An 18038-nucleotide genomic window follows, 5' to 3' on the forward strand; every position below is an offset into this window, starting at 1 on the left:
AACGTTGTGCGCTTATGAGATGGTTACATGATGGGGGGGGGGGGGGGGCGCGGTCTTGTCTGGTGGTAAGCTCCTACTTGCATATTCATTTTTATATTATTCATTGTATATAATTATGAATCAATTAAATTGTTATATTTGTAAGAATATATAATTGTGATTATTATTAAACCATGTCTACAATGAGGAAACATTAATAACAATGTAATAAGAAATTTATAAATTATAATATGTCAATTTGGATCATGTTTGTATTTAATTTTATTGTAACTTTCATCTGAAATAAACATGAGGCTTTTTTAACCTTTTTTTAATACCACTTATAGATACGTATTTTCATGCCTTTGTAGTCCATCGGAAAATTAATGTCAATTAAAGACCTTCTTTAACCAGATTCAAATTTTAAAGGCTTCATTTCCAACCCTTAGATACTGATGTGCAGAAAACAGCATAAATCCAGAACAGACTGCGAGTTACTCGCAGGCTGTTCTGGTTTTATGCTGTTTACACATAGCCATTTTCACTTTGCTTCTGAGTGGGAAAGTGTTAAAACAGTTTACACCCTGATGCATGAAACACAATCATTGCATAAAGTTTTAAATATAACAACAATCATTTCACTGATAAGTGACCACTAAGTTGAAACACAATTGTTTCAATTTCTCAACTAATTTCAGTGTAAAGGTGAAAGTAACAATTCTTACCTCAATTGGAATAATGTTTTCCATTCCAAACTCAAATCTTTTGGGAAAAACATAAGAATAAGTTTAAATCACTAGAAATGCTTTTACATGTACATTGTTAAGATCCTATTAGCATTGAAGAAACAATTTACAATTGTGTCTTTTCTGTAATCATAAAAATGTGTCCGCCATTTTGTTTATTTTGACAGGAAGTAGTCTTCTTGACTTCATGTGCAAAACAAACATTGAAAACCAGTCAAATATCCTTTTTTACTGAAAATAGTAATGAGATTTTTTTTTAATCATATGTGATTAGTAAACATGCATGACATTTGTTCTAAAAAAATAGTTTACACCCTGTATAGTGTGGGGTGTGGTCATTTATTAGATGATATTTCAAAAAAACAAAAAAATGGAAAAAAATCTGAGGGGGGGGGGGGGTGGAATTCTGGGGTGGGGTGTGGGGGATGGTTTGGTTGGAGTCTCTTGTGTTATGTCAGGTAAGTGTTGTTTTGTCAAAGTATAAATCGAATCTGATCATACATATATAAACAAGTTAAGGCAATTTTAGCAAAATTTATTAATTTGACCTTGAAAGTCAAGGTCGTTCAAAGGTCAAGGTAAAATTAAACTTGCCAGGTACAGTAACCCTCATAATAGTGATAAAGTATTTGAAGTTTGAAAGCAATAGCCTTGATATTTTAGAAGTAAATTGGATCTAAACACACAATATACTGTAGGTTTCCTCGTATAGCGCCCAGTGTTTTACCTCCAAAATTCAAATTAAAAAGCTTGTGCACGCTATACATTGATATAACGCTATCCTGGCTGCTAAATTGGTAAAAAAATGTTGTGTAATCGTTAATAATCAAAATGGCCACCTTTCTTTCCCCCCAGAAAACTACCACCCTATAATCGTTAAGACTGAGGGGCCATTGTCAAAACAACAAGAAGTCGGTACGGTAGAAGAAGTTTTGGTCAAAAATAAATTTGTTTGATTAAACTTGGGACTGTTGCCGAAATTGCGGAGAGCAGGCCAGGGTAGGTGCGAACGAGGTCTTTTTTGCGGGTAACGGTAGGTGTGAAAGGGGGTCATTTTGCACTTTGTAATTGATTGGCAGCTTTTATTGAGTAATATGTGCCACAATTTGTTGAGATGCTAATTGACATTTGAGACACTAATTGCCACTTGAGAACGTGAAAATATGCAATTGCATTTTGTGTGTATAAATATTGAACGTTCACATGGTGTTTCAAACATCCGGAATGCCCGCATACCTCAACAACTGTATCCCTGTCTCCCATGCGACATTCAAATTTAATACCCATGCGTTCCCCGAGGAAGAATCAAACAATGAACACGAATTCTTATTTTCTAGTGTTTTACACGAAATGCATGTGGACTGTTAATCTGTTGCTAGAAAATTACAAAATTGTAAGAAAAGTATAGTGCTATGCAACCCATGCTCCTAATCATAACGACCCTTCCTACTTTGAATGCTTAATTAAGTTTTCCAATGCCCCGGATTATTGGATTGCGCAATAGTAAAATGGCGGCCATTTTCGGTCCGATTCGATGGTTTCATTGTCTTTAAATATTTTTTTGTCCATTTTTGCATTAAAAAAACAGCCTGCGCTTTATACACGAGAGCGGTAATCAAAGTTACTAAGTAAAAAAAGGGCCATAATTCTATCAAAATGCCAGTCAGAGTTATATAACTTTTTCTGCACAGTCCCCTTATGATAGTTAGTAAGTGTTGCATGTATGAAAGCAATAGCTTTGATACTTTAGGAATAAAATTGACCAAAACTCAAAACTTAACAAAATTTTCAATTTTCTAGGTATAAAAGGGGCCATAATTATGTGAAAATGCCAGTCAGAGTTACATTACTTTGCCTGCACAGTCCCCTTATGATAGTTAGTAAGTGTTGCAAGTATGAAAGCAATAGATTTGATACTTTAAATTCATTAACAAGTTCAAGAACTGCAATGAGTTCATGAAGTCCCATTTGTTGTTCAAGAAAAGTTCTTGAACAGAGTTCATGATAAGTTCTTGAATTCCTTTGCAGGGGAAGCGTGACATATGGGAAATCTATGCATAACTTGATTAGGAATACATGTTAAATATAACCAAGGGTGTTCACAGTTTGTTTTCAAAAAATAACATTACTATTAATTTGTGCTAGTAATGTTATAATTTTTTATTTTATATACGATCTAAATGTACCTGAAGAAATAGATTCCAAGTGACAACACAAATAATAGTCTTCATAAGGAATGTACCGTACATTTGCGGCCATAAGTCTACCTCGGCCATAAGTCGAGGGGTATAATGTGGCTAGAAAAACTTGGTTTTTTGCCTTGACTCTGCCATAAGTCGGGGGGTAAATTTCCTCAATATCTCAGACATGTTTAAGTGACCTTTTAGTCATGGTTCTGAGGGCTTTTGCACTGGCAGTTGACATTTTTTGGGATATTAATAATAAGGATATATTTAAAACGAAACATTCAACGTTTCAATTATTTATTATCACGAAAAATATATTTTATTGTTCAAAAATCATAATAACATATCATTGATTATTTCGAACTTAATATATATTTCACAAATCAAAATTAGTTTCCCATTTAACGTAATAACTTTCAGCATATATATGATGAGCAGATATTTTTGTATTAAAGTGTTAGTGCTATTGATGTGAAAATTCGTTAAAATCTTGAACGCAGAAATGCATTATATGGTCAAAATAATTGTAACTTGCTCTCAAATAATCAAAAACGCTTTCGCCATTATGCATGAAACACGTGAATTTACCAACACTCGCATCGCTCGCTATTCGACTGTTATATACATATTCGTAAATCACGAGATACCCAAGGAATATTTTCTGCATTCTGGAAAAACGTCTTATCTAATAATACTAAGCAGCTAATCGAAAGTAATTGTGTATTTAATGTGTCTAATTACACTTTTTAATAATCCAGGGTGAGTGCGTAATATTATTATAATCAAACAATGAATGAAATCATCACTCAGATGAGATCTATTGATTTACGAAACAATTATGCATAAATTGTGGGACAGTTGTGAATAAATCAACGAAACCACACCTTCATCCAATAAAAAAATATACCATGTGAAGTTGAACAATAGCGATTGGTTAAAGGCGTATCCAACGACAGAGTAATTAATTTTGATTGGTCAGAAGTAGTTTGTAGCAGAACCGTTGTGCATATCATTAACGGATAACTATTTTAGGTGTGACGCAATAAAGAATACACTTTACACTCTGATCTTAGTCAAAAGGCCGAGAAGCGATAATTGGTGGCATTAAGACACCTGCATCTGTTGACAGTTTGTATTTACACGGATTAACTTTAAATGGGTACAAGTGTCGGCAGTCGATTTTCTATTGTTCTTAGCAGACAACGGACGATGTATCAATATCATAATTGCTATGTATAAATTTCGCCACTTTACCGTACGTCACAAATGTTTAATATTTTCGAAGTTATTTTTACATGCTTTAATTTGGACTTATAACGAAGATTAATGAATTAAAAACCAATGTAAACATGCAGTATTTTGTTATCGGCGGACATTTAAGTAAAAGACGACTCGGCCTTATCGTAAACAGTCATCATTCCTCCGCTTCAGAGATTTATTACTTTAAAAAAAAACGGCACAGAAATATGTGTTTTTTTTTATTTTTATTTAGTACTTCATCCATAAGTCGAGTTGACTTTTAAAGTCAATTTTGGGAGCGTTTTTAGGTCGACTTATGGCCGCAAATTTACGGTAGTTTAAGTGGTAACTTGAGATAGAACGTGGCGTCTCATCTGAATCCAAACTCTTTGCTATACCTACATACAGAAAAGAGGAATATTCCAAAATTGTGTGGATTGCTTTTGTATTACCTAGTATTCCACAGCAAACTCTGAATTTATGATTCATTACAAAGAGTATGTTATATCTGGTAAAAAGTGTCGAGTAATCGGGAATAAAAGTGCCACTGTCATTGAGATGATCAGTAAAAGAAGTGTCCAAGAAAATTGGGCATCTGACTCTATAAACATTTTAATTTCCTCAAATATGTAAGCAAACTAAAATGAAACATGGTGTAACATTAATGACATATTCATCTTTTATTTTGAATAATTAGAACGTTCTGATTCAATGATTTTAACATCTTTTTATTTTGTTAAACTTTGTACTGATCATCCAATTCATGTTGTTTATCAATTAAGTTGTACAATTATTTTATATATAATCCAATGTTCTCCCTCGAATTTCTTTCGTCGCAATACAAAGTGCTATACCATTAATCGGTCAAACGATGATCTGTGTATAAAAACCAAATTAGCAGAACATAAATGCAAACAAGCTGAATAACACACCTCTCAAGTGTGGCATTTGTTGTTCTCTTTTATTGAAGTGCCATCTGTTTTCAAAGTATTGCAATACCCAGCGAGGAATTGGATAGAAGAAAAACTGAAAGTAAAAAAATCAAAATCAGATTGTAACATGAGAATGTATTCAAGGTTTATATATCATTTAACATCAATTTAATTACTTATTCAGTATCCCGGAGTTGATACTTTGTATGTTCAGGTGCTAAAAGTACTCTTGTTTAAACATCAAAAATTAGTATTTGGAATTTGATAATTCAACAGTGCAATATGAAATGTAATTTTTTTATGAATTATTTTAAAATTAGCAGCTTAACAATAATAAATTTAAAAATTCAGCTTTTACAGCAACTGATGCATGAATTAAAAGTGAGAAAAGGAAAACAACTTATATATATGTGCTAGATGTAAAATTAAACATAAACATGTTCTACTTTTTCATGTTATTTTTTTCCAAATGTTTCATTGTTGTAAATACGTATTGCACTACCATGTAGCATTATTGCTGTATCATGGTTTGTGTATGTACACAATATCAGTTTGTAAATTTTAAACAAAACAAAGTTAATGTGTAACATTTCAATAGGTATAAAATATCTTCTATTGAGCTACATGTAACATGCCAATTAAGCTGAACGGAATTCAATGGGGAGAGATATCAAATTTAATGTATTCAAGCCTATAAACTCTTCCAAAGTTTGTTTCTTTGTTTAACAGTGACAGGAGCAAAGAGGCACTGATTGCTTTGTATGATAAAGCTTAGAATTGAAGAACAATGTGCTTATACGCTAATTGCTGCCTTTTGTATGCTGACATTTCTTTTGTTTTAAATTGGAATTTACATAGCAGTCCTTAAAAGTGACATACCAACACCTTCAATTAACATGTAATGCTATACTTGTTAAACAATAGATATAATTTTGAACACTAATGAATTAACAATTCAGATAGACAATATTATTTCATGTTTTCAGCTATTAAGCGGAAACCATATAGTTTTACTTCAGTAATTTTGAATTGCAAAACCAACACCATGCGCATAATGCAAAGTACCATTTAAATAACATACATTGATCTCAATTTATTTGACTAAAACCATTTGTGTACTATAAATTATAATCATCACATAGACCTTGAATCCAGCCATCAAACCAATATTAATTTCTTATCTTAACCATGATATAAGGTTTCACATTTTCAATGACAATAAATTAGCTCATTTTGTTTCAACTGAGTAATTGAGCCGAAACCGTTTTACTAGAAAGGATCTTAACATATGCCATAATTCATATCCAGATATCTAAATGTGAGTGATATCGGGATACTATTGTGTTAACTGTATAGATATGTACATGTCTTATTTGTATATTCTTTTATATTTCTTTAACGGTTTCTTCAAGCATATGCATTATATTCAACATATTTAGTACCAAGCGTTTTGAAATTTATGTGTTGTAATATAAACACCAGGCCTTGAAGAATTTTTCCAGAGCCACTCGCCCGTCACTTAAATCGACTCGCCCTGCATTAAAAAATATATCTATATTTATAGTTTTGATCAACCAAAACCTGTTTAACCTACGTTACATAATGACACTAAACTGCAAACAAATTAACTACATTATCTGACGGATTTTATTTGCTTTCCGTATGTTTTATGCACTGTTTCCTTTTCTCAATACTTTCCACCTCTCGTTTTGATGACCTTTCTTTGTGTTCCCTGTCTCCACCAGCTTGCAGATATTTCAAAATGGAACCCTTTTCCATGCTGAGTTGTAATATTTCAGACAAACTTTTACTGAAAGACACGCTTGCTTGACAAAAGGTTACAATATGGTAATTAAATTTTAGCTAAGGCTTCTGATCACGAATTATTCTGTTTATTAATAATTATTGTTTCTGTTTATTTTTAATTAAATATAAGAAGTATTATAATTAACCAGTTATGTGTCATTTTTGTAAGGATATTTACATTAAAATGTAATTTTATTCTTCACGGAATAACCAATATATTTATCAGTTTTTTTCACTTTTAATCGATTAGCTCAGAGCACTGACACCTACGAAAAGAGCTCAGCCGATTTTGAGAATTATTTTTACCGTGCCAGTGACGTCATTTTTCATTGTCAAAACGAAAGTGCAGTTTCTTTGTGTACTAAACCTATTTTTTGTTGGTTCGAAAAATTGTTCGCAATTTGTATCGATGTGGCAGGAGTTTTGGAACTGAATTTATATTTCTCAAATTGAAAAACAGCACTCGCCCCGTCGGTCGAGTATTAAACAAATCTTACTCGCCCGACCGTCAACTTCACTCGCATATGCGAACGGTCGAGTGGATTCTTCAAGGCCTGCACTTACCAAAATGTGGTTCTGAATACTATCTCTTCACTCACACAATCCAATCATGCCTTGTTCATCCATTGGTGAAACTGTAAGTGGATTACGTGATACAGTGCAAACAAAGAACAGTGATAAAATGTTAAAATAGAAACTATACCCACGTTCGAACACTACAACTTTAAGTCGAAAAATAAAAGAATTACTCGTATAAGAAATACGCGCAAACTGTGAGAAATGAACCGAGCAAGTAGACAAATACTTGAACATACCTGTATAACAAAAAAGATAAAACTAACGAATTCTGAACGTGAAATAAATGCCCGAAGAATACGTCTTCCTGCTCTGAACTCCGTGGTCAATGTGATCCGTACATCACTACACTCCTCGAGGATACCTACACAAGTTATTAACCATCAATTTAAACTAACAACAATTTTAAACTAACAATAGGAATGATTGCTTGAGCGTAGAAACCAGTCGCGTATCATTTAAATGTGGAGTGAACTTGACCGACATAATTATTCTAAAGTATGGTAAAATACGAAATGGTCACATATATATATATATAGGTTTATGACCAGCAATATGTAACAATGTAAAATAAGCCGCGAAAACTCCGCGTAACTCCTGTACTGCATGTGATGCAGCTAAGAATTGCACAGAAAAAGACATTCGCTATCCTTGATCTCATTCATTGAACTATCACGCCGTATATCTTTTTTAAAGATATTTCTTGTTTCTATATACAATAACTTTGGTCTCGCCCTTGACATAACAGGCCTCACGTGCAATCTCAGGTTAGGTATCTATGCATGGCAGCTGCTGCTATATATATATATATATATATATATATATATATATATATATATATATATATATATATATATATATATATATATATATATATATATATATATATATATATATATACCGTAATTACTCTATGTTTTCGGACACTTAAAAATAATTATTTTTTTTCGTGTCCGAAAACTTAGATACGAAAAATATTCACAAAATACAGGTGTCCGAAAACTTAGAGTCAAAAACTGAAGTGTCCGAAAATAGCGCCAATTATATCAACGACTAACGGTAATAGCACGCGCTTGTTAAATACCATGCCGTATAGTCGTATAGTACAAATTACAGTTATATATGATTGCACTGCATTTTAAATAATTTTAAAAGCTTAATTTATTTGACAGAAAGTTAGTACAAGGTTGTACTTTGACCAACCAGTTCAAAGGTGAGCATGTAATGTACCGATACTTGCTAGTATGAACCTGTTATTTACGAAATAAAAAAGGAAACTATAAATTATTTGTTTGTTTATTTCCGATAGTTGTTGTCAAACACCTTCCATTGTTCGTAAAACTTGCAATCCTGGGTGCATCACACTTTGAAGCGTTAAGTATTTGCCACAGTTATTTTACTGAGAAGGGGGAGTACCATTGCGGTAGATAATTGAACTGTTAATTGGCACTACCCCCGGTAATTGTCATAACGCTTATGCTATCGGGCGAAACCATTGTTTAATACCGGTTTACAAGGGTATTTACCCAATAACACATATGTAATGGTCCGTTGCCCTCAGGCATGCACCTGCCATGTTTTATGATGTTAATCTGGTTGTAAAACCCCATGATCGAAGTGTCATTAGATATCGAAAACAGGACCGAAATTTGGTAAAATAGCGCTGTAAAATATACTGTCCGAAAACTTAGAGACATTAATTATGGACAAAAACTCGTGTGTCCGAAAATTAAGAGTCACGAAAATAATTATTTTTGCTAAAAAAAGGGGTGTCCATAAACTTAGAGTGTCCGAAAACATAGAGTAATTACGGTAAACTCCATCATGATAGGTCCATGCACATTAACTAGCATCCAATACAATGCCAACCTAGGTCTCCATGCAAGCTGTGTATAAAGTTCATAAAGATTGTTATTGACACAAAATCACTTGTTTGATCCTGCTAACATGCCAGCACCCCTTCAATTCCTCACTCTTTTTACTAGGATTTTAACTTTGTTGAGAACTAAGTTCAAACACAATCATATCATAATTAAATCAATAATCTTATCCAACTGTAATATACGGTATACATGCAAAAGTTGAACATGTCTGTATTGTTTTTCATGCACCTAGCAGTGTGTTTTGGGGTCAATTTTGGGATTCCTGATCAAATATGTTTTTTGTAAATGATAACCTAAAATTCCATTTTGAAGGTTCCCATAAATATAATAAATAATTCAATTAACAAAAAATAAACCTCAGCTTAAGCTAAAGTAGTTTACATCACTATTCAGACTTATTAGTGGAACCTTATATATTATAATATTGACAAAAATCTCCATGTTAAAGTATTTGTAAGCAAAAAAACTAACAAACAACAATTTTCAAGTTTAAGCCAAACCAACGCAATTTCTCAATCCAAAAAATATCCATGTTAAAGTATTTGTAAGGAAAAAAACCCACAATATTTAACAACAATTTCCCAGTTTGATCCAAAACAACGCATTTTCCCAGTTTGATCCAAAACAACGCAATTTCCCAATGATCCAAATGGGACCCTGCCCCATTCCCAAAATGGTGACAAAACACTGCCCAGATTCACTCACAGCATATGAAGCATAATAAGTCAGCCATTCAGGCTTAAACATTAAACAGGATACTTGTAATTGAACCACTACTTTAAGTAATACAGTTGTGGGAGTAATTTTATTTGATTGAATAATTATATTGAATACAGTTATTTTAATCTGTGACAATTAACATGCAAAATTATGAAATACTGCATGTGGCTTGTGACAGGCCTTTTCCGCTCCATTTTGGGAAAACGCCAATCTGAAATTTAGTGAATTTTGTATCGTGAAAAAACCCATTTTGGGAAAAAAAATATTCGCAAAACTGGCTCAATTGGGAAAAATAATCGCATGTAAATAGTGTTTCTTATATTTCAAAGAAGCAGTTAACTGGTAAATAACGACTATTTTGATTACATATTATTACAATTTTACAAAATATTATGAACATGTGTGATAAATTCATTTTTTTTATCTGATTTTGGGGAAAGGGCCAGGCCTTTATTGAGGGGAAAAAAGGAAAGTCTTAATTAATCAATTAAGAAAATATTTTACTGTTTTTAAAACAAATTCAAGGCAACAGAATATACACTGGATCAGGTTATATTATATATTTAAAAGTTAAAAAAATAAATTAAAAAAATTGGAATTGGGAATATTTTTTTTCAATTGGGAAAAAAACAACCAGATTTGCATTGGGAATGGGGCTGAAATTCAGCCCCATGGCATAGGCTGGAAAAGGCCTGTGTGACATTGTAAGCTGAAGGTCACATCAAGATTTCAGCACAGTTTCAATAACGCTGCTACTTGTTGTTGAATGTTTCTAATTTTGCCACAGTCTAAAAGTTTTGATCTACATGTTTTGAAAATGTCGGAAAACCTGACAATTTTGCTGGGTGGGTCACACCCCTGGTGCTGTGGGGGGCATGGGGGGGGGGGGAGAAGACCCCTAAAGCTCCAGAAATTCATTTTTAAGTGGACCACATAATGTTTGTAAGGCACATATTACCATTTGTGACTTTTTCATATAGTTTTAAGACAATGAGTATCCAAGTAAAACTGGCACTGATATTTCAGCAATACGCTAGAATAAATTACAAATCTGAACCGCTGGAACAAAGACATTCACCATTAAGGGGTCAAACTATTTGTATAATGTTACTGACTGTTTTCAAAATCCATTATTGTCAAGTGGACCACATAATGAGTCTAAGGTGTATTAGTACAACTTAAATTGTTGACTTTGTTTTAAGACATGAGGGTTAAACAAACACAAATACCGGTATCAAGTTGCTATCTTCAATATTGAAAAAGTTATGGCCAATGTTAAAGTTTTTCGGACGGACAGACGCAATAAATTTGACATTTGACCTTGAAGGATGACCTTGACCTTTCAACACTCAAAATGTGCAGCTCCATGAGATACACATGCATGCCAAATATCAAGTTGCTATCTTCAAAAGTGAAAAAGTTATGGCCAATGTTAAAGTTTTTTCAGACAAACGGACAGACTGACTGACATACTGACGGACAGTTCAACTGCTATATGCAACCCTACCGGAGGCATAAAAATACCGATTAGACTCAAAATGGCTAGGAAAACTGAGACTGTGCATGAAGGCTGAACTGTCTGAAAATACTGTTGAAAAAAATCATTGATATATATTTAAGAAAAAAGAACAGAGAAATTCAGCTGTGAATACAGTCAATCTTGTGCTTGCGACCATTTGAATTAAGCGACTTTTGTCTTATGCGACCACTTTAAATCCCGCCCGAGCGTGTTACCTATATTTTCATATTGTATTAAGCGGCTTTTGTCTTACGCGATCGCTGATTTTAGTGTATTTTGATGCCCGAGTCTTGAATTAAGCGACCGCTTTAAGGTAAAAGTGGTAAATCTGTTGACCATTCAGGAACAAATCAGTGTTGATTGTTTATCTAAGCCGATAACATGAACGATGACATCTTTGTTGTGATTTCACACCAGCCATTTTCCTTTGTCACGATGACCGGCCCTTCTCGAAAAAGTGCACTAAATGCGCATTTAATGCGCATTAAATGCGCTTTTAATGCGCATTAAAGCGCATGTTATTGGCACCGTATTTTTTGCTGAAAAAAATATGGTGCCAATAACATGCGCTTTAAAGCGCATTTAACTAAACAAGTGCATTTTTCTGTTAATACACTTTTTGAGTGTATAAATGCACTTTTGTGTGTATTTTAAAGTGTACTTTAGTGTTTTTAAGTGAATTAATACGCTTAAGTGTATTTAAGTGTATTAATTCGCTTACCGTTTTTTTTTGTTCCCCAAAAAGTACACTTGTAGCGTATTTTAAGCGTTTTAATTTACTTAGGAAAACATGAAAAAATACAGTTAAATACGCTCTTGTGTATTTTTTGAAAAAAATACGCTCTAGTGTATTTTTTGAAAAATTTGGGGAAAAAAATACGCTCAAGTGTATTTTTTTTTTAAATACGCTCTAGTGTATTTTTTGAAGAAAAAAAAACGCTCAAGTGTATTTTTAGTGTATAAAGTGCACTCAAGTGTATCTTTGAAAATGTCTATTAAAAAAACATTCATTTGGATATGAAAAGTGGCCGGTTTAAATATGATCTGAGAGAACAACAGCAAATAAACTTTGAAATAAACACATTTATTCACATAAATCATTTTAAAATAAACAAGTAGTTAAGGCCATTCTATGGGTGCTTAAAAGCTTTTCCGCTTTACTCTGCAACTGCTTCCCCCTGTCCCTATACTTTTTGGTTTACATTGTTCCATACAAAGAATGCATTGAAAAAAAACATGTTAATATACAATTTTTTCAAACAATATCACAATAAATAACAATGGCAAATAAAATATGTTGAAAGACAAAGACATACATGTAGGCTTACCAAATTGTCAAATAGCAAAATAGTTTTTTTTTAATCTTTCTCAATCCTCACATGGTTTTTAATATTGTTAAAGATTTTTTCTTGCCAAACTTGTAATGTGGTGCACAAATTATGTAAGTTTTTCGAGTTTATATGAAAAAACCTAAAATGACATCAAAGATAATTCGTTCTTATTATTAAATATGTAAGCACTATGGACATGAAAGCACATTTGAGATCTACATAACTTTCCAAACTTGGAAATATATACAACCATTTACAACTATTTACTCACAAGTTATCTCAGTTTTAAATATAAAGGGGACATATCAACAGCTAGAACAGTATTTTATAGTCTGAAATAGATTTATTTATTAAAAATAACGCTATAAATAATTTCTAAACACAAACACTTTCAGAGGGTAAGAGAGACATTCGGAGGCCGTGGGAAAATCTTAGGAGTGACACAAATTCAAATAAACTTGTAATGTGGCGCAAAAATTATGTAAGTTTCTTGAGTTTATATATCTAAAAAAAATACATTAAAGATAATTCATTCTAATTATTAAATTTATAAGAATATGGACAATGAAACGCACACTTGCTAGGTTTTGGCAAACAATAACCTGCTCAGTAAGTTTTTGTGGGTTTTTGGCAAGGTGGTTTCCTGTGGGTTTAAACACTTTTTTGTATTAAAGTATGTTAAAGTCTTTTACAATTTTGTGCTGATATGTTTCAGTAAAAAAAGTAATAGCACCATGCAGTTTTAAGGGAAAAAAACACAATGTGCAGGAAAATCATCTTTATAACACAAACAAATATGAACATAAGAATTGTACACTTCATTATAAAATGAGGCATTTGTGGAAGATTGTATGGAAAAAACGATTAACCGCAGTGTTCCGCAGTGGGTCAATATATTTAGATCGCAGCTGCTGCAGAGAACTAGGTCACAGCTGTTGGGGGTACCTGAACCGCAGTGGCCGGAGGAACCTGGACTTCAGCATTTGGAGAGACCTTGACCGAATATGGTGGTGGGACCAGTAGTCCAGTACAGCAGCCATTTGAGAACACGACCGCAACCGCCAGGGGGACCTGGATGGCAGCCAGTGCCTAGACCTGATCTTGGCAGCTGGAGGGACCTGGAAAGCAGCAGGCGAGACCGGAAAAGCAGGGGCTGGAGTGACATCTACCACTGATGTTGCTTGTGTCCTTCTCTTCTTAAGGATCTTGAATGCGTATTGATCTGCAAAAGATAAACATGATATCACACACTATCAAAAGGGCGAGGCATTCTTCATACTTGTTAAATTGTAAGGTTTTTGTTTCACTTAACTATGAAATATTGCTGTAATGGTAATCTTGTTGCGATTATAATTAGAAATTTAAATCAATGCAAGTTTGTTTGCTTGTTGTTTTTGTTTGTTTATTTTTGCAATTTTTTAATCCTGTGATCACATGTGACTAAACTCTTATCATCAAAGAAATAGCGTTTTGTAGACAATACAGTTTGAAAATGAACTAAGATGCGTGGTCTCATTTGGCTGTCTGGACTGGCTGGAAGTGTGATGCATTTTAAATGCAATAACCTGTATAGTTTTACCTCTCAACAAATCCAGCTTTTCTTAGTCAAGCACAGCCCACTCTCCTGCTTCACTCTAGTTGGCCAACTCTTGAAGGGTAAAAACCTGGTGTTCAAGTCCATACATCAGTCAGTATCCCCCTGTTTCTTCCTTTTTTAGCAGGTGATAATGCACATTCTTTCCTTGGGGCAAGAGTTTTACCTTTAAAATCAAAATATAAAAGTTCTCATTGAAATATGAGGGAAAGAAGTCCATTCAGTAATGACCAGACTTAGCTATAAATAAAGTTTAAGATGACAATAACCATAAAACACAGCCATAATAATTCACTGTACACAACATTAACACTTTTTAATTTGAATATTTATCTATTTTTGTTTCAATTGGTGTTAGTTTTCCTTAAAATTACAATGCATTTACTTATCCTTATACCAGAGACAATACATAAACATGATAATGATCATAATTAATTCAATGAACTTAATTAAAAAAGGGATGCAGAAATAAAAATACAAACCTGTTACAACTGTTCTTCAGTATCCAGCCACTTTGGACCTCCTTTGATTTACTACATTGTAGTAAATACACTTTGTTTTCATCACACAATACTTCATGCTGACAGTATTTCAAGACATTTGACACTACAAGTACAATTTAAAATCTTAATTTGCTAAATCATGTCTAAAAATGTAGCTCATTATCAGTTGCTGACACCTGCTTGTTTAAACAAATTTACTTCCTGTGTCCTAAACCAATCAAAAGTGGCTTGTTTTCAAAACAAAAACTATCAACCAATCAAAAGTATGCAGATGATATGCACCCCTTTGTTAGGCATTGCTGCATCACTGATAAGAGATTAGTGTTTATGATGCATATTTGATTTAATTGGGGGAGAGCTGATCTTTTATCTGTTGTGTCAGCTTGAGATATATCTACTGATAAAGGCAAATTTCAACACCAAAATATTTATGGAATAATACACATCACTGATAACAATTCTTCTCTTTGTGACCTTAAATTGAATATCATTACTGAGAAATGACAATCTGTTTATTGTTTATGAAATCACAAATTACAATACATGCACATAACCCTTAGCATATTATATTTATTTGTGAATATTTCAATTTGACATACTGAAAGGTGTTAGAAAATTATAATTCCATTATAAATATTATTTTAATTGCCTTTAAAAAATGTGTTTAGTAGACAATGTGGTAGATATTAATTTTATTTGGGTTAAATATCAGTATAAGAAATTTGAGAAAATATAATTTAAATATTAAAAATATTGAAAGTGTCAAAAATATTATGTGGGCTTGCCAGAAGCCCACATAATATTTTTGACACGTTCAATATTTTTAATAAGTGACCCACAGCCTGATTTAGTTGAACTTGTGCTTTTTAAAGCTGTTAAGCATTGTTGTTAAAAAATTTATTATGAATAGTATTATTTTCTTGATGTTTTCAAATAATCAATAAACATTTGATAATGTCATACATAACACTTGTATTTGTGTTGTTTTTGTAAATACTACAAAATTTTTACTACTAATATATAATGTATGAAAAGTATAAAATATGTTCAGACCCAGAAAAGATACACTTATTAATACACTTATATACGCTTAAATTGAAAAGACACACTGTCTTGGAAAAGATATAGTTAAAAATACACTTCCATTGAAAAGACGCACTCAATCATATAAAAGTACAGAAAAAATACACTTGGCAATTCAAAAGATTATGAAAAAACGCGCTCTAATTTCGAAAAATACACTTTAATGCACTTAAGTGTACTTTTAAAACGAAAGACGCAGAAAAAATACACTTTTTTGGAGAAAGCGCAGAATAAATGCACTTCTTAAAGTGTATTTTGTTAAAAAGCGTATTTTATTTCGAGAAGGGGGTTCAGACCAGTGTTAATGCTGACTGCGTATCAATTTTTGGCGTCGAATAATACAGTGAGGTATTGCCAACAGTCTACGGGTTAAAGAGTTTACCATCTGGAACGTTAAGTGACAAGTTTGATCGCCGATTTTATTGCAGAAACAATGCGCTGACGCGACAAACATATGCCATAATCGAGTCAGATATATATAAGCTTACATGCAGAAATTAAAATGTCAAAACGGAAAGTATTAACGTTAAATGAGAACATTCCGGTATTGGAAGTGTCGAAGAGTAAAAGTGCACGTAAATTTAATCGCGAATGAGTTTGGAGTCGGAAAAACACATTCTCCGTGCAAACCATTTACATTGTATTTAGATTTAGAGAGAACAAATACAACTTATTTTAAGTAAAAAATTGGTTTATTCATTTTATTTATATTTAGATTCATTTGATTACAAAAGCAGAAATTGCTGTGTCAAAAAGAGATAATCCTATATCTGGATTTAAAATCAAAGGTCCGTATTCATTCCAAATAACCTTTTTTTCATTTAAAGACCATTTTATTAAGAGACCACTTTTGGTAACTCCCTTTAGTGGTCTCTAAATACAAGATTGACTGTATTACATTCATACTTACATGTGTATTCATATTATAAATATCATAACAAATAAAAGTGTGATTTTTGTTTTCCCCTTTTAATAAAAAACAACGCGTTTTTTCGCATTTGGACGGGCCCCTCCACCATTCTCCTATTTGTGAAAAAACAGACTGATTCTTGACGTAGAAACACAATGAAATGACGTACATAATCTCCATATTGCCATCTGTCCATGTTTCAAGTTTCTTGAAGAAATATGAAGAACTTTTTAAGTTATCGCAGGGTCCAGAAATGTGTGACAGACTGACGGACACGCAAAGCGCAAACCATAAGTACCCTCCGTTGAAACCGGAAGGGGACAATAAAGAGTACTTATATTATGTGTAGTTATACTAAAACAAATGTACCGCTAGTGCTGTTTGGTATATGTAATATACAGAGTCTGGTAGACTGCAATATTTTGTGCATTAAATCTTTATTGCACAAATCTGTGAAGACAGAAGCCATCTTGGTTTTTAGTTTCAAATTTTTCAAAATTTATAGAAAGTAAGGAATATAGAAAGTACATCGCATTACTCAACCAAGACCTAGTGAAAATAAATCATTATACATATTATCTTATTAGGTAAATATTGTTTGGAAATATGACACGACCTATATTATTTCAATTGCTGCCAAAAATATGCAGTCAATTGAAAACCAAGATGGCATATCAGTCCTGTTTGAACACACATGTCGATCTAAAAAGTTATCTCAAACAACATATCTGGGAATCTAGTTAAATCTATGGGATAAACAAATAAGGCAGAATATACAAATTTGAAGCAAGAAATATCGGAGATAATTGTCAACATAGCTCTCTCAAAGGAAGATTTATATATGGGGTTATGGAAAGACTGTGCATGACATAAAATGCTATATCAAAGACATATATTTTAATGCTTTTATTCCTGTGGTAAAGTGGTAAACGCTTAATAACTTACACATGTCATGTGGGGAAGGCAGTGATTGAAAAACTGATTACATCACAAATGTTGTTCAATAGGTTCTAACATGAACGCGTTCTCCG

The 18038-nt window shown here is 32.7% G+C and overlaps 1 long non-coding RNA gene across 1 annotated transcript; it reads right to left on the reverse strand.

Annotated features, from left to right (window-relative positions):
• Positions 1 to 13500: 13500 nt before the first annotated feature.
• On the reverse strand, positions 13501 to 15591 carry LOC127864401 (uncharacterized). Its single transcript, XR_008041878.1, has 3 exons — positions 14994 to 15591; positions 14497 to 14581; positions 13501 to 14139 (listed from the first exon to the last, which is right to left on the reverse strand). It is a non-coding gene; the product is annotated as an uncharacterized LOC127864401 (long non-coding RNA).
• Positions 15592 to 18038: the final 2447 nt, after the last annotated feature.

The sequence above is a fragment of the Dreissena polymorpha genome, chromosome 1 (assembly GCF_020536995.1).
Source record: "Dreissena polymorpha isolate Duluth1 chromosome 1, UMN_Dpol_1.0, whole genome shotgun sequence".
Lineage (NCBI taxonomy): Eukaryota > Metazoa > Mollusca > Bivalvia > Myida > Dreissenidae > Dreissena > Dreissena polymorpha.